At 48.1% G+C, this 22161-nt stretch overlaps 4 non-coding genes across 4 annotated transcripts; 2 read left to right on the top strand and 2 right to left on the bottom strand.

The window, feature by feature from the left end:
- Nucleotides 1-3256: 3256 nt before the first annotated feature.
- Nucleotides 3257-3328, top strand: TRNAC-GCA (transfer RNA cysteine (anticodon GCA)). The gene has a single exon. It is a non-coding gene; the product is annotated as a tRNA-Cys (tRNA).
- Nucleotides 3329-11593: 8265 nt separating this feature from the next.
- TRNAC-GCA (transfer RNA cysteine (anticodon GCA)) lies at nucleotides 11594-11665 on the bottom strand. Its single transcript has one exon. It is a non-coding gene; the product is annotated as a tRNA-Cys (tRNA).
- Nucleotides 11666-14929: 3264 nt separating this feature from the next.
- Nucleotides 14930-15001, bottom strand: TRNAC-GCA (transfer RNA cysteine (anticodon GCA)). Its single transcript has one exon. It is a non-coding gene; the product is annotated as a tRNA-Cys (tRNA).
- A 6513-nt stretch (nucleotides 15002-21514) lies between these two features.
- TRNAC-GCA (transfer RNA cysteine (anticodon GCA)) lies at nucleotides 21515-21586 on the top strand. The gene has a single exon. It is a non-coding gene; the product is annotated as a tRNA-Cys (tRNA).
- The last annotated feature ends 575 nt before the right edge of the window (nucleotides 21587-22161 follow it).

Raw genomic sequence — 22161 nt, 5'->3', positions numbered from 1 at the left:
TTCCCTTTCATTGAAGCTCATTCATTTTGTTAACAAGAGACTTGAATTTTCTGTTTTTTTTGCGGTACGTGGGCCTCTCACTGTTGTGGCCTCTCCCTCTGCGGAGCACAGGCTCCGGATGCGCAGGCTCAGCGGCCATGGCTCACGGGCCCAGCCGCTCCGCGGCACGTGGCATCCTCTCGGACCGGGGCACGAACCCGTGTCCCCTGCATCGGCAGGCGGACTCTCAACCACTGCGCCACCAGGGAACCCCCTCAAATGTTTTAAAAAAGGAAATATTCCCTTTCAAGATCTTTGATCTGAAAAGTCCTTTCCGATGCCTCTTCTAGTTTTTACTTCTTCCTGTCGTTGCTGTTACTGTGCATTGTTCTCCTTTTGACCTCAATCTCTTCCATCTTTTTGTGTTTCCGTGATTGCAGAGCTACCTTCTGGCTCACCTGTCCGCCCACCCATTATGGACCCCACTATTGGCCTCGCAGTCACGATTCCTCGGCCCTTTGTGGTCTTTGCCTGTGGTCTGTCTACCTTCCTCACAAACTCTTCTACTTCTGTGGAAACTCTCACCCATCGCTGTGGCTCTTCCAGCGCTGCCTCTACATGCGCCCCGTGTGTGTCTAGTTCTCCCAACCCCTTTTCTAGATAGTCTACGTCTAGATAGTATCTAGATAGTTCTAGATGGTTCTTGGCATGTTCTACGCTGCCGAGTTGGGACGCCAGGCGCCAGTCTTCACTGCACACCTAGCTCCTAGGAGGCAAGTTGTCCTTTATAAAGTAGAGTTTGCCATTACAAAAGACGTGCGCTGGTCTCCTCTCCTCCCTTGCAGAAGGCAGTATTCCAGCCTCTGGAGCTGAGGCAGGGGGAGCAGCAAATCTGCTTGATAGCGAGCTATCCTCTCACTTCCCTGGCCTCTGTGTCTTTGTCACCACCTCTGGTTTTGTGAGCGCCACTCCTGGTGTGGCCATGTCTGGGGTCCCCACTTGCAGCCCTCGATACTCACGTGCCTTTCAGCCGGAACCTAAGTCAACTACTGCCGCCTCGACCCTTTAGTCTCCCCACAAAGAGCCCGCTAGGCTGAGTGGTTTATGCAGTTTTCCTTGCCGGAAGGTTAGGGCAGTTTCATAAGGGAATTATAATGCAGGAGGTGAAAAGGTGGGTGGGTCCAAAGGCTGGGCCAGGGTGGCCATCGGCGCTCCAGTCGATACCTTGTGATATTCCCTCCAACAAGAGCTGCAGGCCGGCTGGCTGCTTGCATCGGTGGACTCAGTAAGCGAAGCCGTCTGCCAAGGACAGGCACTGGCGCTTTTAGGGCAGGTACAGTCCAAGCCCAGATGGAGGGGACGGGCACCCCCTGGCGCTCGCAGTCAGTATCCATTTCAGGCACAGTGGCCTTAGCTTCCTTCTCTGCCTGGGAAGAAGCTGCCTTCGCCTCTTTCTTGCCTTCAGGAGGCTCCCTAATAGCCCCCCTCCTCCCCAGTCCAGCCATCTCCCTCTGACCGGGAGGCCTTGTCAGCTGTGTGTATGGTTTCATTGCTGAGCTGGGGCCCGTCCCTTCCTTGAATACCTTGCTCCAGGTATGAATATAAAAACCTTTCTCTGCCTTTAAAAGCGCTGCCTCCTCCTATTGACCTATGGCGAGACTCAGCTGAGCTGGGACGTGAGCGATCCTCTCATTATTCTCAGACGTCTACGCAGTTTGTCTGCTCCTTGGGTGTCCCTCAGTCTACCTGGGTGCCGGTTCCTTTAAGTCTGACAGGCCTCTGGGGAGGCTGCAGGAGGGCAGGGCGGAGGGGGCAGGTGTGGCCGAGGGGTCTGGGACCTGCTGGGTGTAGGTCTCAGGCAGGGGATTGACCTGGCCCACTGCAGGGGTGCCCTTTGCCCTCAGTCCAACATCACAGGACATCTGCCTTTCTAGCTGGGTGGATGCTGGAAAACCGGTGTGTGAAGCAAGAGTGACGGCAGCGCAGAAAGAGAAAGACCTGAAATGAATGTGGCAGAGGTGACGGACTAGGGAGAGACCAGGAAGTGTTTGGATTGGGAAGTGACTGGGGTCTGAGGGAGAGGGAGGGCAGGGGTGGCCGCCACTGGAATGCGGCAAAGACTTCCTGGACAACATCTGCAGTGCTTTCTCTCATTAATTTTTTTCCCACTCAGGACCTGGAAGGCTGCAACCGTGTAGACATTTGGGTTATTATTGGACATGCAAACATTGGAAAATAAAAGAACCCCCTCCCTACTCTCTGGGGGTTGCCATTATTAACGATCTGGTCTATTTCCTTCCATAGGTGTATATGTATATGTATGGACATGTAGACACCTATGTTTATACGTAAGTTTCTTTGTATGTGTGTATAATCTTTTTATTACATAATAATACATATACACAGTATCTTTTCAAAAGCCCAAAAGAGCTCATATCATACATGTATATGTCACACAATTTGCTTTCTTCACTTAATGGTATTGTTTAAGCATCTTTCCGTGACAGAACTCCGGACCAATTTTATCTTTTACTGTTGCATCATATTCCTATGACTGTACCACAGTGTTTGTAACCAGTTCCCTGTGATGGATATTTAGGTGGTTTCCAGTTTAGCGCTAATCCAGAAAAAGGCTGCAGGGAGTCTCCACCCTCACTGTGCATTCATGAATATTTCTGAAGGTTACCTAGACGTTCCTAGAAGTGGAACTCCCTAGAGTATCATTTTTCCTACGTAACTTTGTTTTTGTTTTTACAAAGGCAACATGCTCAATATAGAAAAGTTGAAAAGGGAAATAAAAACACATAAAAACACATAAAACACATAAAAAGCTGAAATCATCTATAACTCCTTACAGACTGTTCTGTAACTGCCTTTTCACTTGATGAACTCTCATGAACATTATTCTATGTCATTAAATAACCCTTGGACATGGGCTCTGAACCTTCTTTCAGGCAGGAGAAGGTACTGTCGCCTAGTCACAGTTATGTCACCATCCCAGTGCGCCTGACACACAGTAGATGCTCAATGACTCATTACCAAAGAGAATTATCTGGATGATTTGAAAGGTCTCCCCACCTTTAAAGGTCAACCAGGCTACCAGGGGGTCCTCAGCCAAATGCACATAGAAGTGATGAGGGAAGAAGGGCTGGTCCCTGGAAGGTGGGAGGCCAGGGTTCAAAGAAGCAGAGCTGACCAGGACATCCCAACCAGCAAGACTGAGTCTGGGTGTGTCAACACAGGTAAAAGGCATTAATTACACCACTCTGTCAGGTCTGGGGGTGTAGCTCAGGGGTAGAGCATTTGACTGCAGATCAAGAGGTCCCCGGTTCAAATCTGGGCGCCCCCTGCTTTGTCTCACTTTTTTTTTTTTTTGTGGTACACAGGCCTCTCACTGTTGTGGCACCTCCTGTTGCGGGGCACAGGCTCTGGACGTGCAGGCTCAGCAGCCATGACTCACAGGCGCAGCCACTCGCAGCCATGACTCATAGGCGCAGCCACTCCGCGGCATGTGAGATCTTCCCGGACCGGGGCACGAACCTGTGTCTCCTGCATCGGCAGGCGGACTCTCAACCACTGCGCCACCAGGGAAGCCCTTGTCTCACTTTTAAGCCCAGAGTGGGTCTGGCATTACCTGTTTCCCCCTCCCTAGGCCAGGGCACCTGGAGAAGAAAGAGAAAGACTAAAACTCTTTGACTCACAACTCCTCAGAAAGTGCAGACCCAATCTGAAATTCAAAGATACACCTTCAGGTGACTTACAGGAAAATTAAAGTTTACAAGGCACAGACCCCTGCCTCCTCCAACCCCTCTGGGTTTTCCTCAGCTCCAGCCAGAGGTTTCACCTTTCACAGATCCACACCTTCTCCACGGAGGGGGCTGGTGTGTCTTCATTGCACCCCCACGGGTTATAACCTGAAGTAGATGAACCTAGAGGAGCCCTTGTACTCCTGCAGTGGGGTAGCTGCTTAGCTTCCTGAGCCCCTCATGGTGGGCTGCAGGTCAGAGGCCCTGGACTTAGGCTCCACGTCCCCAGGTCCGAACGCTCCCACTGGGTCTACTCCAGACTCACAGACCCAGACCAGGGTCTGGGGAAGAGCAGGATTCTGCTTGGCTCTGTGGGACTAATGCGAAGGCGCGAGGGGTTGGGGAAGGGCCGGCCTGACCCTCCCTGCCTCCTGGTTCTTTCTCCTCCGTGCAGAATCATCGGCTCCGGCCCGGGAAAGGGAGCTGGAATCTTATTCCCAAATCAGTGAAAACGCAAAAATAAGAAACAGGTAAGACGCATCTGTCCTTAAAAGCTCACCTCATTGTTCCAGCCTAATGAAGACCTCCGACCTCTGTAATTATATTCAGAACTCCTTCAGACTCTGTGCAGCACCTCTGTCTAATGAGTCCACGAGACCTGCTCTACCGCACACAGAAGGCATCCCCGCTCGCCACCCCCTTCTGCACAAGCCTCTGCCCACGCCCAGCCATTCAGGGCCAAGGACATCAGTGTAAAAGCCATGGCTGTACCGGTGGAGGGTCTCTGAACTACACTAAGGCCACGGTCCCCCAACTGGGCTGCCCACCACACACAGGCAGGTGAGGTGGTGAGAGCAGGAAGGGCTTTCATGGAAAGGAAGTTCAAGGCGCCAGGTTGGACCTCCTGAATTAGAAGGGTTGGGAGTGAGACCAAAGGACTCTATTTTTAACAAACTCCTGAGAAGATCCCAAAGGAAAGTGAAAATTAGGAACCACCAATTTAGTTTTGGGCCCCATATTATGGGGTTGAAAATTATGGCCTTTTTAATTAAGAGACACGTCCAAGCACACACACCTGATTAATAATAGGGTTGGGGCCAGATCCACAGGGCTAGTCTCAGGTTCTTCCTGTTCCCCCAGCCCTGGGGCAAGGCACGACCTGGCTGGCTTCATCTGCTTCCCACTCCCATGGCCAAGCCCTGACTGGGTGGAGGGAGATAGGCCTTCCCAAGAGACAACCTGAAAGGTTTCTACCCGATGTCTGGTACTAAATGAGATAAGCTTGCAGGGGCCTGAAAATCTGAACCACACACCTGTTCACCTGCAGTCAGAGGCTCCTCCCCTGCTCCAGGAGCCCGCTTCAAACCCTTTCCTAAGTGACACCATCTCATGGTTGTGGCCTCTCCAGGGAGGGGTCCTCCAGCACCCCAGTCATTTCCATTTCTCCCTGGTTGGCCCCATGGCCTGGCTGACCCACCCTCTCCTGACCATAAGCTCCTTTTCCTACTGGGCCCTCATTTGAGTGCCCAGAAGCTTCTTCTGCTAAAACAGAAGAAGGACGTTCCAGTGCTGGGCTGACAAGGAATAATTCAAAAGTCCACCTGAAGCCACAGGAAAGGGACTGACCAGCACAGTGGGGTTGGGTGACGGACCAAACCATCTGGGTTTGTGACAAAGGAAGGGCTGTGACCAAGGGGTCCTGAGCCCACCTCTTCTCTCTTCTGTCCTCCTAGAGATTTCAGTGTGGGGGACAGCAGCTGTTTCAGGGGATAAAAGGATGCTCATTAGGGGGCACCGGGATTTGAACCAGGGACCCCCTGACCTGCAGTCAAATGCTCTCCCCCAGAGCTGTAGCCCCTCTCTGGGGGGCGTGTGGTCTAGTACTGTTCACCAGTGTGTGCCACCTGCCCCCCCAGCAAGAGCACACTGGCATTCCTAGTCACCCCTAGTCTGCCCCTGGGCACCTGGCAGACAGGTCTCACTGCAAACTCACCCTTTTCTGGCTATGACCTCATGCTCCCCTGTGCCTTGTGGGAACCCAGAAGCCTCCTCTGAGGTTTCCCTCCCTCAGCGCCCACCTGGGGCCACCTCACCGTCCCCTCTAGAAACACGGCAGGGACTTTGGGTCCCTCTACCAGCTCATCCTCTGTGGTCTTTTCCCCTCAAGCCCATGACCTTGGCAGAGTCTCCAGAGACTTGGTGGACACCAGGGCAGGTATTTGGCCACAAAGACTGCAGCCTCCACGCGAGGCCCAAATGCAGCCCCGGTTCCCGCAGGAGGCCCCAGACCAGCAGGTGGGCACAGCTGCAGCGGTGCCAAGCCTGGCCCTTTGGGACCCTCCTTGCCAAGCCTTGCCCCACAGCAGGACAGACCACCCCCCACTGAAGGATGGGCTCCTTTCCTCCGGCAGATACGTGGCGGTGATGTCACTACCTGACCCTTCTTAACAGCTAAAACATCGGATGGCTGCCACCCAGGGGGCCGTGGAGGACCCTGGAAAAGTCCTGTTAGGAAAGGGACTCGATTATTCTTATAACACGGATAAGTTCTGTATGGTGAAAAGAAGAAGAAGGAGGAAGAAGGAGAGGAGGAGGGGGGCGGGAGGAAAGGAAACATTTGCTTCTTTTAAGAATACCTCGCGTCAGTGCCTTGCCTGTTGTTGAGTACATTACAGATTTTCAACAAACATTTGTTGACTAAAAAACATATAGAAAAATTTAAAAACACAATTAAGCATCAGGAAGAAAATAAAAATTAATCTCACAAGTAAACTAACTGCTGGTAGCAGTCTGGTTTCTCTTCTTCCAAACTTAATAATATATAGCCCTAGGCTGGGGGATCCAACTTTTGCTGCTATGGTGGTTGAGTCAATTTCCAGCTACTTTCAGCTGTCATCCTATTCAGGCTGCATTTCTCCCTTAACAATGTTCTCCGTCCTGTTCTGTAAAGATAAGAACTGGGGATGTAACAGCACGCATATGCCTGCATTGGTCTTTCTTTCATGCCAAAATTACTGTAATTCTTAAAAAGTTGGTGGGTACTTTCCAAACAGGGCTGGTGAGAACGTAATTGATGTATCTTTGCTGGAAGGCTATTGGGTAATCAAAAGACAAATTCATGCCTTTGTTTTATTCATATGGGTGTGCAAAGATGCATGTACATGGTTGGGCATCGCAGTGTTGTTTGTGAAAATGAAAAATGAGCTGCAGAGATGTGCATTCTGGGTAGGTCCTAAGAACTCCACAGGGACCCTTTGGATCAAGGCTGTGGACCTACAGGCTGTCAAGGCAGTCACTTCCCGCCAGCGTGTGGTGTGGTGATCAAGGGCACACTTTAGCCCCTTCCACTAAGAACCTCCGTCCTTAATTCAAATTAGAGAACGTATCTCAATGACAGCATCTCTCACCAACATTCCCAGTCTACAAAGACACGTGATGCAAATGGTTTTCAAAGATGCGAAAACTCTAGTAAATAATGCATTTTTAAGGTTGTATGGTTGGGGCTGTCTTCTAACCCTTGTGTTGGTTGAAGCTTTGTGGTGAGAGTGGGGGCATGTCACGCCTCATCAGTACATGCCACCTTTCCAATCCCTTAAAGTCTTTAGATTTGGTCTTCAAGAATTTTCTGGCGTCTCCATTTCATCTATGGAGACATCATCTTGAACAACTTTGATTCCTGGTTTTGATGAACGAGTTGAGCAAACAATCAAAATTATGACAACGCTTCAAAGTAGGACACTGGATCCAGAGCTCGGCAGAGTTTAACACTAGATTGTTCCTTCTTGTCCAAAAGCCGTCAAGAATTCATTTCCACACACATTCCCTAGACTTTTGTTGTTATAAATCAGCCGAGTCTTGTGATTATTTTTGCCTTTAAGCCTTCACCTGCAAGGGGGACTTTTTAATTGGCTCTCCAGGGTACGGTGGGATTTTCTCAAGTTATAGCTCAAAAGAAAAAGAGGAGGCGGGGCAGGGGGGTGAGGTGAGAGAGGAGGTAAAGCAGGAACCGTATCCACAGGAGAGAAGGAGGGGCTTCTTCAGCTGGCAAAGGAGGTTCCGAAGTTGTTGTGGTGAGGTATTTTCGGGGTTCTACAAATCTTCTCGTGAAGCCTCATGACGACTCTGGGATCTCACTCTTTCCACATCAGAGCCCTAAGCTTTCACACCGGGGAGGCTGTGAATTAAACTGACGTTGTCATTCAGCAGTCTTGCAGCATCAAACACTGCCTTTGGTTTTCTGCTAAATCATATGGCTGCTAGAGAGAAGAGATTTTGATCCTTCTCATTGGGATTTTCATTGTTTTTCTAGACTCCTTTGGTGCCTTTAGCGTCAGTCAGCTTCCAGTTCAATGATAAGAAGCACAAAGGTATCCGGAAGCCTTACCCCATAGGCACTGCATTCCTGATGGCCACTAGCGATAATTTACTTTCCCATCGTGCCAGGGTGGAATATAAGTTATGACAGATTCCCAGGCCTGAAGAACTAATTGGATTTCCCCTAACTGTAGTTTTAACTAGTCTGGGTAATTAATACCATTTTCATGAGGCTGTGTTGCCTGAAACCCACTCCTAACACCAATTTATGTACCAGGTAGGAAATTTGGGTGCAAAACCAGAAACTAATTTTGAAACAGATGAGGCAGCACTTGTCAGGTAGTTCATGACACCGAAGGGAAAGAGGTGTAGACACTCGATGGGCTCCGAGGGGAACCAAGATTGCACAGAGGCCCAGTCTGTGAAGAAGGGTAAGGCCGGAGCCGATGCCACATCCATGTCACCAGACGGAAATCTCAACTCCTCCTGCTTCTGTGTTTCACTCAATGTCCGAAGTCTGCGGTGGCTATGCTGAGGGAACTCGCCCGAGTCCTCACTACCAGACAGTGGGAGACCAAGTGTCTAGTATTTTTGGCTTATGGAGTAAGAAATGAGGGTATGCCTTTCAGTAAAATTCATGTAATTGCATATTCCCCAAACATGTGATAGGGTTCAGATGCTGTGCGTCAATAAAAGAAAACGTTCCCCACAGCCCACGTGAGTGGGGATATGGATTATGGAAGTCACCTGGGGCTGCAGGAGCGCAGAGGAGCCTTCCTGTAGATCAGCCTGTGAAAGGAAACTGGAATCGCAACACTCAGAGTCCGGATTTGAACCCGGGATGGCATGACCTGCTTTCCTGAGCAAGAAGAACGAATCTCATCTGATGAGCGCATTTTCATCTCCTGGACCAAGTCCTGAACTTCAACACTAAGACCTCTGCTTGCTTGTCGGGTGTGCCCTGGTGAATTGGCCCCTCCTGCTCCGTTTCCCGCAGCCCCCGGACCTGGCAGCTATCTATGCCTGTAGCCTTACAGAGGGAAACGCTGGTAAATCAGCTCAAGGAGAAAGACAAGACAATCAGTAGTGTTTGATTTGTAGTATTTGCCAAGTTGCAAATACTCCCACCATGGCCAATATCGAGCTGCCAATGGTTTAACGTTGCTCCCTGGCTGGAGGCACCAGCTTTGGTATCTACAGCTGGAAGTGTCTATAGCATCATCGTGAAGAGTGGTTCCCATAAACTTTGGCTGTCTCTCAGTCTTTGGAGTTTAGGAGGGATGAACAGGAGGCTGTGCCTGTCAGATGTAGTGTATCAGGATCCCCAGGGAATCTGAATTTTTAACAAGTTCTCAAATAGTTTGAATGTATAGTCAGGTTTGATAAACGCTGCGTGGTCTCATCTCTGTAGATCTGGCTGACTGATCTCACTGCTAACGAACCCTCTTGTGTCCGATAACTCGCCTCTCCTTCCCACAGGCTGCTCCCTTGGGTGCCCCACCACCTCTTTTCCCCACTATCTTGCAGCCGTCTCGGATTCCAGGCTGAAGGCACTGCTCGTAAAGCCATGGCTTGTAGTTGGTACTGAGGCTCCCTCCTTCCCACCCTGTATCTACTCTGTATCTGATCTATATCTACATCCACACTGTAATTCCTGAAGTCCCACCCTTTCTTAACCACAGACCTATTTTCAGCAAGGAGACTGCTGAAAGCTGTAGATTCCACTGACATTAACGTTTGGCAATCCTCAGGAGCAGCTTCCGTTTTCAGCTATTTCAGGTTGTGTGACCGGAGGTAAGAGATGATCCCAATACAGTCAGAGAAAGTCCCGGGTTTCAGTCCATACAGAGTGACACTTGAGCTTATGATTAACTTTCTTTTAAACTGCTAGGATGGGCTTCCCTGGTGGTGCAGTGGTTGAGAGTCCGCCTGCTGATGTAGAGGACACGGGTTCGTGCCCCGGTCTGGGAAGATCCCACATGCCGCGAGGTGGCTGGGCCCGTGAGCCATGGCTGCTGGGCCTGCGTGTCCGGAGCCTGTGCTCCGCAACGGGAGAGGCCACAACTATGAGGCCGCGTACCCGCAAACAAACAAACAAAAACTAGTTACTAAACTGCTAGGATCGGCCATCCAGGCCTGAAGCCACTTCTAGTATTCCATGGGAACTCGACTTGATCCCTTGGAAACAGGAGGCAAATATTCACTCAGCTTTTTCTACTATATCATATGGGCTCCTAGATTTGCATCCCCTCAACTACCTAGATTTTCATTATCTTCAGGTCCAATAAGGCCAGGATCAAACCACATTCCCATCTTTTCTCTGAGGGTCTTTTTCCTATTACCCATTCCTGGTACTAATCAGGACACTTTGATTAAAGAAGAGGCCATCCCAGGCTAAGGGAAACACAGAAGGCCATCTTGCCAGGATGGCAAGGAGCTCAGAGCACTGAAAGGAGGCCAGAAGATCTTCCCTTATAAAATGCTCATAAAGTGGGCAGGATTTCAGCAGGTCCTGAAAGGGAGCCATTGTTGCCACCACAATGGATACTGGCTGCAGCCAATGGCCTCACTGTCCTTGCCACACCTCTGCCACCTCCAGAATGAATTCCAAGTTCTCCTACTTCTAGGTGTGACTTATTCTACATTCCTAGTCTTATTGATGGGCCTATAGCTGGCCAAGCTTAAGGCATTACCAACTGTGCTGGTTAATTTTATGTGTCAACTTGTTTAGGCTCTGGTACCCAGATATTTGGTCAAATCCTAATCTAGACGTTGCCATGAAGATATTTTTTGAGATGTGATTTACATTTACATCAGTAGACTCTGAGTAAAGCAGATGACCCTTCATAATGTGGATGGGCCCCATGCAATCAGTTGAAAGCCTTAAGAGAAAAAGACTGAAGTCCCCTGAGAAATAGGGAATTCTGCCTCCAGACAGCCTTCGGACTCAAACTGCAATGTCAACCCTTCCCTGGGTCTCCAGCCTGCTGACCTGCAAGATTAAGACTTGCCAGAGCCCTCAATGTCATGTGAGCCGATTCCTTCAAATCAGTCTCTCTCAACAAACGTATGGACACCAAGGGGGGAAAGTGGCGGGGTGGGGGGATGGGTTGGGAGATTGGGATTGACATATATACACTAATATGTATAAAAGAGATAACTAATAAGAACCTGCCATATAAAAAAATAAATAAAATTAAATTAAAAGAAAATCAATCTCTCTCTCTTTCTCCTGGCATTTTTGTCTACCTCAGCCACAGACAGGTTCCTGTCTTCCTCCAAGACTGAGACGATTGTGAATTCCCCAGAAAAGGAGTTAAAAGGATTCACATGCTGGGCAAAAAAGGAAAAAAGAAAAGGGAATAAACGTTCACTACAGGACCTATGAGAACTGACTCCTCCTTGAAGAAATCGGGTTCATCTAGAGCTGCAGGTGTCAGGGGAGGGGTTCTGGTGAAGACTTGCACTGCTTCTTCCCTTTGCAGGCTGAATCAGTGTGGTGGAAAAAGCTGGAGGTAGAACCTTGTGTTCAGTGGGTAAAAGCAAGTTTGGGCAGGGGGCACCTGGGCTTGAACCAGGGACCTCTTGATCTGCAGTCAAATGCTCTACCCCTGAGCTATACCTCCACCTACTCACCTATGTTTAATAAGCACCCTAAACCTGCAGAGTCACACCCTGGGTGTCGCGTTTTGAGATGTGTACTTGCTACTGCTCTTCCATCCCACACCCCTGCAAAGGGATGCTCTTCTCACTGTGCCCACCCCCTTCCCCTGGCTGAAGGCACTGGCGTTGAACTCACTGAGGTTTGCAGCTGGTACATCCTTCCGACCCACCTAGAAGAACAGGACTCGAAGCATTGGCTACTCAACAGACTCTTTGAGGTTACAGTGGAAAAGGCAGGGCTGGGCAAAGGTAAATGCTCTTGGGCCCCACCTGAGAATCCCTAAACCAGACTCTCTGGGAAGGGGACGAGGGGACAGTGAGTGCCTCTAACAAGCTCCTAATGATTCTGACTCACAGATAGCTTTGGAGCTATTGATTTAATCTTCATGGTACAGATCTGACAAAAATGACAGTAGTAATTAAAATCATGCCCAAACAAAACACAACAGATTAATGACCAAGTCACAGCTAGAATCCACAGCTATGCTTAAGGGCCTCTTTGCACCAAACATATTGGGCAGGAGAAGAACCGCCTCCTTTATCTCTTCTCTTCTTCCTCTTCCCTCTCCATTTGCTGCATCCTTCCAGTGTCAGATGCAAAAAGCAACCTAAAGAGAGGATGCAATGCATGGAAAAGTGATGACGTGGGAATGAGAGAGATTTGTGGGCAATGGCAGAAACTCAAAAAGGCAAGCCCAACAGTGCAAGCAGGTTGCAGGCCTCTGCTTGTATCACGTGAGCTAACATCCCATCAGTCAAAGCCAGTCACAGGACCAAGCCGTATAGCAAAGGCAGGGAAATATGTCCCACTTCTAATGGGAGGATCTGAAAAGTCTTGTGGCAAAGGGCACAGATAGAATAAGTGAAGAACTGGGGCTAACTGTTTAATCTATCACGGTCTGCCCTCTCGGTCATAATTATTTACATCTCTCCCATGTGCAAAATATACTCAGCTTTATCCCAAGTCCCCAGAGCCTCAGGCAGTCAGAGTCCAGGATCTACATAAGATCCCTTGATCTGGAAACATATGAACTTAAAAGATAAGTTATCCACCCCTCACATATGCCAAATCCAGTGACAGTACAGGAACAGACTTACCTCAATAAACATCTACATTCAAAGACTGAACAAAATAGGAAGCACATGGGTATGCAAAAGAAACTTCCATGCTCCCTTCTACATTTGGGCACAGCCAGAGCCTCCTCCTAGATACCGATTTCAGTATCTGCCAGTCTTATTCACAATAATGTTGCATAACAAGCCCCCCCCACCACCACTAACACACAATGATAAGCATTTATTGTCACGCCCATGGGTTTGCAGGTTGAATTTGAATCGGCTGGTCTAGGCTGGGCTTGGCCGGGTGGGTGGGCCTCAAGCTGTGGGTCTAGTTGGCCTTAGCTCCTCTCAGTGAATTGGGCTCAGGGCTGGCCCTTGTGTGTTCATGTTGGGGCCCAGGCTGAAGGAGAGAACCTTACTGGGCCAGCACATCTCAGGGTAAGAGTGGAAGTCCCAGAGGGTAAGCCCAACCTTGCAAGTAGATCTCAAGGCCCTGCTTGTATCATATCTACCAACATCCTGTTGGCCCAAACACATCACATGGCGTGCCAGTTATCAATTTATTGACTGGTGGCTCCAAATTCACCCTTCTGTACCTGCTGTGGGATAACGGACTGGATTCTTTAAGCATTTCTCCTTTAAGTGAGCGCAATGTTAACAGTTGTCAGTAGAGGGCGCAGGAGGGACACTGCAGGAGAAAGGGGTCTTCTCGCTCTGGCTCCTGTTGCAGGTTGGGCGGTGGTGCAGGTGTGTAAGGACACCTGGTGTGCTCTGCCCCAGGCACACGCCCAGAGAATGAAGTCCCTCGGTGACCTCGCTGGGCTGGTGACCACCTCCATACCCGACCCCCAACCCCACTCCCAGGCCCCCAAGCCCCTCTGTGTACCTGCCTGCCAGCCTCGGCTTGCCTCTGCCCAGAGGTCTGGCTCCTACGTCCTCCAGGCGCAGACACTGCACGCTCCAGGATCAGTGGTTGCTAGGGATTTGTTGCGGAGGGAGAGAGGCTGGCAGGCAGGTACACAGAGGGGGTTATTCCTCATAAGTATAGCAGGGGGAATTTTTAGGGCAGTGAAACTATTCTGTGTGGTATTTCAATTGTGGGTACATGACGTTATGCATTTGCCAAAAACCCACAAAACTCTACAGAACTGTACAAGACAAAGCATGAACCTTAATGTAAACCATGGACTTCGGTTAATAATAATGTATCAATATTCATTCACCATTTTTATCAAATGTCACACTATTGTAAAATGTTAATGATGGGGCAACCGGGAGGTGGCAGTTGAGGTGAGGGGTAGAGGGGAACTCTCTATACTTTCTGCTCCATTTTTCTGTAAACCTAAAACTGCTCTAAAAAACAATGTCTATTAATTTTTTTAAAGTGATAGCAGGTAGGACTACCTGGATTATGAATCAGAGGCCCCATGATCCATGTTTAAATGATCTACCTATGAGCTGTTATTATCTAAAAAGCATCTTTCCACCCATAATGCTATCTGGATCTGTAACTCAGCCAGCCACCTGGGTATTCGTGGCCTTCCATGAAGCCGGGGGTCTGCCCCATGGCAGATGAACACCTTTCCCACCAGGTCTCCTTCCCACCCTCTCCCTCCTTGCCCACCTGGCAGCTTCTCAGGCCCCTGCAAAGGGCACTGGCTTTGATAATCATACACGTTTAGGCAAAATGCCCTTTAGAATCATCCACTATCGTCTTCCCCCAAACGTGTCTGTCCGATCGGCTAGTGCTTGCAGGGTAGGAAGAGGTGGGAGGAAGAGCAGAGTATGTGTTGTTTTTAAAATAAAGGGTATCCAGATCCCTCCTTAGGGTCTCTGGGGCACAACTGCTAATTCAGTCGGCTCCCTGGACCTTCCTGCCTATCAACTCACTTGAAAAGAGAAATAGTAAATGGGAGAACTGACCTAGCACACACGTTTCTCCTCGGATCAAGACAAAACCTCTAATTCTGGATGAGGAAAACTTCCAACCATTTCCTGAGTCAGAAGATGACCTTTCCTACCTTTTCTCCCCTCTCCTGTCCTGTCTGCTCAGCCCCTCTAGAGGAAAGTAGCCAAATTTAGAGAGCTACCTATCAAGGGGCGGGTGTCGGTACTGAGGAGGTCTACAGTGACCACCTGTGTGGATTCAGGATGGAAAGAAAACTGACAGGGGGCACCCAGATTTGAACCGGGGACCTCTTGATCTGCAGTCAAATGCTCTACCCCTGAGCTATACCCCCGCCACAGATTCCAGGTTCTTAACTTGCATCATGTCAGTATGTCTCAATATCCAGGTATGCTGTACACTGCAATTATCAGCCATTCTCGGCGAGCTGGTGAGAACCTGCAGAACTGCATCCCTCAGCGACGCCCTCTTGGTCACCAACCTCCCCTTCATTTCCCACAAAAGTGCTTACTTCTTGTTGGACGATTCCTCTACAGACTGAATGTCAGCTGTTTGTTTGTTTCCTTTTTTCTTCTGTGTGAAACTAATTATCCCTCATCCATCTGCTTTTTGTCCTGTGGATTTATACATTTTTATTGCTTTATTATAATTAGGAAGATGTTATTTCTAAAACCTGTATAAGTGAAAATATAGACATAAATAAAGTAAAATTAAATAGCTCTGACAGATATGTATTGGGTTGGCCAAAACGTTCGTTCAGGTTTCTCCATAAGATGTTACAAACTAATGTTTTGGACAACCCAATATTTTAGCAGGGAAAAAACACATTGTTTCCCCCAAGGAAGTAAAAAACTCAAACCATATCTCCAATCTCTGTAGCCTCAAATGTACTGTTTGCACTGTTAAATGTAGGTTTTTTTAAAAAAAATTTATATTGGAGTAGACTTGATTTACAATGTGTTAGTTTCAGGCTTACAGCTGTACAGGGTTTTAAAAAACATAAATATTCTGAATTAAACCCAGGATATTCATAGTTACTAAGGATTGTTCAAAATGTATATTTTCTCATTGTTTCTAAATTATGTACTTTCTTCCCTTACTATTTGGGTGTTACTTAAAAAATGTGTTGTAGCTAAGAATTATAATCCAAAGTATTAAGCACTGATAAACATATCCTTTTATACACATGAACCATGTATTTCAAAATTTTCTAAAAATTTGATGCTTTGGTGAGAAGTGCAATTGAATAATAAAGTTGTCTTTACTGACATTTTATAACATTATAAAATAAATATTTTTTAGGTATGAAGAAAAATAACTTCCAATCTAGAATTCTGAACCCAGGTAAACTAACATTCAAGCAAGAGGACAAAATAAAGACATTTCAGATGTGCAGAACCAACAGCATTTATTGGAGCAGAGCCTCACAGAAGGAGAAAGAAGGGAGGTGAACCCGGGGAGAAATAGAAGAATGCAAAGTTGAAGGATGACTCCCCTGTGGTACCTTCTCTCCTGAGCTAGGGTCTGCTACTTGATATCTTCATTTAGAGATCCTGTACGCTTCTCAAACCAAACATGGGCAAGAGGAAATTATTAGTTCTCACCCTTAACCTGCTCCCCACCCCTCAACTGTGTTGCCCAGCAAAGTAAAGGCACGATTCTCCCAGCGACTCTGCCAGCCACCTGCCAGCCACTGTCAATTCATCCCTTTTGCATCCAAAGCCCACGGCAAGTCATGCCGGCTCTTCGGTAGGATGTATCAGCATCTGAGCCCATCTGGCCGCACACCATCAGGACTTGCGGTCAAGGCCCTACTGTCTGTCCCCCACCAAACCCACCGTCACACTCTCCTGACAGGTCTCCCTTCTCCCTGTCCATCTACTTCCACTGGGCACCAACGTGATCTTTTCAAACGTGAGTCAGATTCTGTGTCCCGCTTGCAGCTCCCTGCTCTGCTCGGAATGAAATCCCAAGTCCATCCTCCTTGGAACCCGCAGGAGCTGGCCCTGGCTGCTTCTCCCCCCAACCCCTTCCTTTCTTGTTCCCAGCGCTTGCCCCCAGCCATACTGGTCTTTGCTGTTCTGCCAAAGCATGAAACACGCTCCACCTTGGAGCCTGGCACCTTTCCCTGGACACAGGCCGGGGCCCCTTCCCATCACTCACTGCTCCGTCCAGAGTCTGCTCAGCAGCAAGGCCTCCTCTGGCCGCTTTGTTTAAATTGCACCCCATCATTTTTCAGCCCTTTGCTCTGTTTTTGTTTTTCTCACAGTCCCTCTTATGACCTGCATTACAGCAATATAGATTTTTATTAATTACCTGTCACCCTCACCGCGATGGAAGCTCCGGGAAGGCGGACCCTTCATCTGTTTTCTTCTGTGTGTCTGGCGCTTACTGAGCTCTCAAAACTATTTGTTGTATAAATGGATGAATAAACGTTAAACAAAGAAACGGATCAACACGCAGACGAAGAAGTTCACCCTCACCTATAGGGCGGGCAGCATGCAATCCGCGGAGGGGCTGGACAGAACACAAAGGTGGGGGAAGGGTGAATCTGCTCTCTGCTTGAGCTGGGACGTCACTTTCTCCTGCCTTCAGACCTCAGCGCTCCTGATTCTCCAGCCTCTGGACTCAGACCAGACCTTACACTATTGGCTATCTTGGTTCTCAGGCCTCCAAGCTTGGATGGAGTTACACCACCTGCTTTCCTGGACCTCTAGCTTGCAGAAGACAGATGGTGAAACCTCTCAGACTCCATAATCACTGAGTCAATTCCTCATAATAAATCACTTTCTATTTCTATATATAACTATATGCATCCTAGTGGTTCTGTTTCTATGGACAACCCCGACCAATATGGTGATTCTATGTCCTAATGTGCTTGGAACAGTCCCAGTCGATGCGTGTGGTCCCAGCATCAATATGAATAGCATCCCTTTTCTCTCGCAAAGTTTTCCTGGTTGAATGATAACTAGATGGTTCTCCAACACATGATGAAAGTGGAATTACAAACGAGCGGGGAAAGGGCCAAATTGTTCAACAAATGGTACTGAAATAACTGGTTTTCCATATTAAAAACAACAACAACTACTACTACTTAAAAACCCTCACCACACAGAAAGGTAGATTCCAGATGAATTAAAGACCTAAATGTGAAAAAAAAAATTTTAATTATTTGAATTAAAAATAGGAGACTTGGGCTTCCCTGGTGGCGCAGTGGTTGAGAGTCCGCCTGCCGATGCAGGGGACACGGGTTCGTGCCCCGGTCCGGGAGGATCCCACATGGGCCCGTGAGCCGTGGCCATTGAGCCTGTGTGTCCAGAGCCTGTGCTCTGCGACGGGAGAGGCCACAGCAGTGAGAGGCCTGCGTACTGAAAAAAAAAAAAAAAAAAAAAGGAGACTTTCAGGAACAGTTCTTGGAACTTTCCGAGATGCTGTTCCCGGGTTATATTCCTCAAAATTGACTCAAATAAAAATTTCCACTTCTTTCATAAAAAAAAAAAGAAAGGAGACTATCTTTATACTCTCAGGGAAGGGAAGGATTTAACACAAAAGACACATACTATTTCTTAAAAAAAGATAGATTGATTTGTTTTCATCAAAAGAAAAAGTAACATATAATATTTTAAGATGAGTAACAGTTGTTTCCATGGAGAGAGGCATGATACCATTTGCAATCTTTCACCAAATTATCTTTATCTGGCTTAATGACAGCTAGCTTGAACCATAGGTCAGATTTCCAAATCTGGTGATTTCATTTCATATTCCTTATTTCTGTTAAGTCATGATAACTTAAAGGTCATAAGGTATAGTAGCAAGTGTTTGGTGATCCTGGCAGATGACTATGGTTACTCAAATTTCTCACTAAAGACTGCTCTCCACAATCACTGATATGAGGTTGACAAGCACGTGGTCCTTAAACCTGGGAGTTGAGTACACCAACGTGGGAGAGAGCAGTGAACGTATTTCTAGTCCACTCTGGCTTTGGGAGGTATTTCCTTAGATTCTTCTGTAGCATTTGGATGTGGTTTTCACATATGCCTAGTAACACACCATTAGTTCCTGTCTCTACCGTGAATGAACAAAATCATCATGGACAGGGAATCAGCTAAACACAACTATTGAATTATTGTTCCACAAACAGGTCTTCTTAACCAAACAACGAAAAAGCATGGTATTAAAGCCCTGGAGTGATAGATTCCGGGTAGTCAAAATATTTGTACACCTGAGATATTCCACTTGTGCCTCAAGGCCATAGAAATGGGTCTTCTCAGCCTTTTGAAGAAATGTTTTAATCTCTCTCATTTCAAAAACTCACGCAAGCACTCTTAGCAGCCAATATTTGTCAGTGTGGAAATGCAGAATTGTGTATTCACTCCCATTTCTCCCATTTCTGTGGCCAGGATGCTAAAATGATAGCTCCTGGGGGTAGCCGGCAATCCTGTGTTCCTTGTCCTGTAGCTGCATGACTCCAATCTCTGCCTCTGTCTTCACACGGCCCTCTTCCTGTTTGTGTGTCCGTCTCTTCTCCTTTTATAAGGACACGAGTCATTGGATTAGGACCCACCCTAATCCACTATAACCTCATTTTAACTAATTACTAATAATATCTGCAAAGGCCCTATTTCTAAATGGGTCACTTTCCCGAGTACCGGGGTTAGCACTTCAACATACATTTTGGGGGGCACAATTCAACCCATACAAAAGGCTTGCCTGCTCCTTAGACACACAGAAGCAGCAGTGAGTTCCTGGAGTCTGAAAGTGGCGTCAAGGGTAAAAGGTACCCACTAGGGGTTGTTGACATGCGAGGGCTTGTAGCTCAGAGGCAAAACTTTCTGGCTACAGATCAAGAGGACACTGGTTCAAATTCACATCCACCTTATTTATTCGCTACTGTTCCTCACAAAGATGTCTGAGAAAGTGAACATGAGCTCAGAGGGAGAAAATAAAAACCTCAGGTAACACCGAGGCACTGCAGTTGTAAAATGTCAAGTTGTAAAATGCCTCTTGGAGAAACATTCTTCTCATCAGAGACGATCAGAAACTGCTGCGTGGAATTTTATCAGTAAGAATGGAACTGCCCACTTTTCCCGGAGCTGATACCGTTCACCCAGTATCCCCGGAGCCCAGCACAGTTTCCAGCTCACGGCCAAGTGCTCAGAAACATGTGTTGCGCACGTGTGCCCATTTCTTCTCCTCAAAGAGCACTGAAATCTCAGCTTCTGCTGAGGGTACCACAGGGCCCAGCACACAGTAGGACCCTAAGAGATGAAGGTTGAATAAAAGCTCCAAGAAACCTCCAAAGTCAAGGACGTGCCTGCATCTCTAGAGAACTCCAGGCTTCCACGTTCCAACCTGGATACTCTCCTTTGTGGGGCCGAAGATACCCTCTCGTCCTCTGTTTCCTCATCTGTGATACGGGAGGAATAACACAACCCCCTGGGGCTGGATTTTTCTGAGACAAACTGGGATCTTCAGCTCGAATTGTGCTGCTCTGGATGGAAGAGGTGGGTCTGCTCCTTGACTTGCTTGAACGAGTTTTCCCCATATTGGGGAGGGGGGGGCAGAAGCTTCTTACGATTTAGCTTCCTAAATGATAAACTGGGAAGAGGGCTAACCCAGGACAAAGAAGACCACCCTCGGGGCTCCCGGCAGGCACTGGGAGGAAAGGGAGAGGGTCTCAGGACACACGTCTTTGGTGGAGTCGAGGCACCAGTGCTCGGTAAACCCACAGAAGGAGCAATGGTGAACAGGCGCCCTGGGTGTGACTGCGAGTGTGAAAGGGCCTGGTCACAGATGTGTGGATCTAGAGTAGTGGTTCTCAAAGCATGGCCCCAGACCAGCAGCATCAGCATTACCTGAGAACTTGCTAATCAGAAACTTTCAGGGGGAGCCCAGTCATCTTTGTTTTAACAAGCCCTCCAGATGATTCTGATGCGCCCTAAAATTAAGAACCACGGGTCTAGAACAGATTTCAGAGGATGAGCAGTCTGATCGTGGTCCTTGGTTTTCATCCTGCCTCTTCCCACCAGCTCTGGCTGACAATTCCTAACCCATCCCCTTCTTGGGTGTTTCAGTACCTAAGTCTTCCTGCAGGTGGCGCAGAAGAAGCCGACGTAGATCTGTGGCAGGTGTTCCTCGAAGTGGGGTCTCCCGACCCTCTATGAGGAGCTTGTTCCTAACCCCAGATCGCATCTGCATGTTTGACAAGCTCCCAAGATGATTCCTAAGCACAGGAAATCTGAGGACTGGCCCAAAGGGTGCAGTCCACGCACCAGATCAAATCCTAGTGTCCCCATTAGCTTTTCCCTGTTGTTCTTGAGCTGCATGGCACTCTGCTCCGCTAAGCCCACATTCTAGCCCCCTTGATGGTCCCGAGTAATTTCTTCAGAGGCTCCCATTATGTAGTCTTTACATTTTCTGATGAATGGAAGATAGGGACAAGAGGAAGATGAGAGAGTCATTGGTTTAATTACAGGGTCCTGAACCCGAAGTCAGGAGGATGGATTCAGGTCCCGAGCGTATCTGTAAGGATCCGTGTGTGCTTGGGGGGACCAGTAATCCTGAATCTCTGTTTTCAGATCCCATTGCAAAGGGCACAGACTAGCGACCCTGAAGTCTCTTCCTGCTATAAATATCTGTGTCAGTGCTTTTCCAGAAAGAGCAGGGAGGTGGCTACAGGGAGGGGGAAACTGTTTCTTATTTTGCATCAAGGAAATAAAATTAAAGTGAGGCCAGCTTGGCAGCTTTCAGCAGGCCCAGCGTGATGAGTATCTGTGGCAAAGATTTATAGGAATGTTGGGCATGGCTGCACAGGTATAAGGTAGTACTAAGGCCTATACCTACGTCAGGGGGTATAGCTCAGGGGTAGAGCATTTGACTGCAGATCAAGAGGTCCCTGGTTCAAATCCAGGTGCCCCCTGCTGTCCTTCACTTTTGCTAGTTGGAGCTGGTGTTGAAGGCTCTGCTCCTTTCCCTAACCCCGGGCCGCAGTACACCGAGCCTTCTCAAATCTGGGAAAAAGTCCAGGGTAACTTAAAACCCTGTCACTGAGCACTACAACCCCAGAGTGATAAGTTCCTCCAACCCTGACTTTTTAATTTCACTTACCACAGGTCTTGTTCTACATAGGCTTGTTTCTACATGTTTTCATTGCCCTAAATCAGCGCTTGCTGGTTAGTGTTTAACAACCAGCTCTTGGGGTTGTTGCTACAAAGCACTGATTTGTAGTGTTTTCCAATTTCATGGTGTAAATAATCTCACCGTATCCAATGTCAAGCCACAAACATAAGATCACTGATCATGGAGTTGGGAAGACATGCTAACAAGTGACTCTCTGGTGTAAGCCAGCTTGAACACACCACTGTCCCTAATCCATCTTCTCTATAGTGGCATGGGCTCTGTGACCCGCCCCCTCACTCTATCCTCACGATGCTTACAGACATCAGAGCAGTGGATGTTATGGAATCATCCACTTACTTAAGACATATTTGAGTC

The sequence above is a fragment of the Orcinus orca genome, chromosome 9, assembly GCF_937001465.1.
Source record: "Orcinus orca chromosome 9, mOrcOrc1.1, whole genome shotgun sequence".
NCBI lineage: Eukaryota > Metazoa > Chordata > Mammalia > Artiodactyla > Delphinidae > Orcinus > Orcinus orca.
The sequence above is the reverse complement of the archived record's forward strand: the minus strand, read 5'-3'. Positions and strand labels throughout refer to the sequence as shown.